This window comes from Ipomoea triloba, chromosome 3 (genome assembly GCF_003576645.1).
Source record: "Ipomoea triloba cultivar NCNSP0323 chromosome 3, ASM357664v1".
Classification (NCBI taxonomy): domain Eukaryota; kingdom Viridiplantae; phylum Streptophyta; class Magnoliopsida; order Solanales; family Convolvulaceae; genus Ipomoea; species Ipomoea triloba.
In genome coordinates, this window is record NC_044918.1 from 11,545,417 (window position 1) to 11,546,288 (window position 872).

Below are 872 nucleotides of genomic sequence, written 5' to 3' on the forward strand. Positions count from 1 at the left end.
AAACTTACCTCTCGAAGACAAGCAGTCTGTAGTTCGAGACGTAGCGGAACTCCAGTCAGAATCAGATGATGAAGAGTCTACCAAGAAGAAAGCTCCTTACTCAGTTGATCAAATCCAGATCATAGATGTTCAACCCACATCTCAATCTTCAACGGAAGCATCAACTGAGGAGCCACAACCCAACCTAAGATGGTTGAAGAGTCACCCTGCTGATCAAGTGATTGGAGATGTACGTGACAGAGTTCAAACCAGATCAGCATACAGAGAAAGCATGTTTGCTTGCTTTCTATCTCAAATAGAGCCTAAGGTGATCGAAGAGGCTCTATGTGATCCAGATTGGGTGCAAGCCATGCAAGAGGAACTTCATCAGTTTGAACGGAACGATGTTTGGGAACTAGTTCCGAGACCTCATCATCAGAATGTCATTGGTACAAAGTGGGTTTTCAGAAACAAGATGAATGAGGATGGAATTATTGTTAGGAACAAGGCCAGACTTNTTCTTAGATATCTCAAAGGTACGCAAAGTGTTGGACTTTGGTTTCGAGAGGTGGATCTTTCGAACTTATGGGTTACTCAGATGCGGACTTTGCCGGCTGTAAGATAGATCGAAAAAGCACATCAGGGACATGTCAGTTTCTAGGTGGAAGACTTGTCTCATGGTTTAGCAAGAAACAGCATTCAATAGCTACAAGCACCGCTGAGGCAGAGTATGTAGCAGCTGGAAGTTGCTGTGCTCAGGTTTTATGGATGAAGCAACAATTACTGGATTATGGGGTTGAGTGTAAGGAGGTTAAGATCATGTGTGACAATACAAGTGCTATTGCCATCACCCACAATCCAGTGTTACATTCTAGAACAAAGCATATTGATAT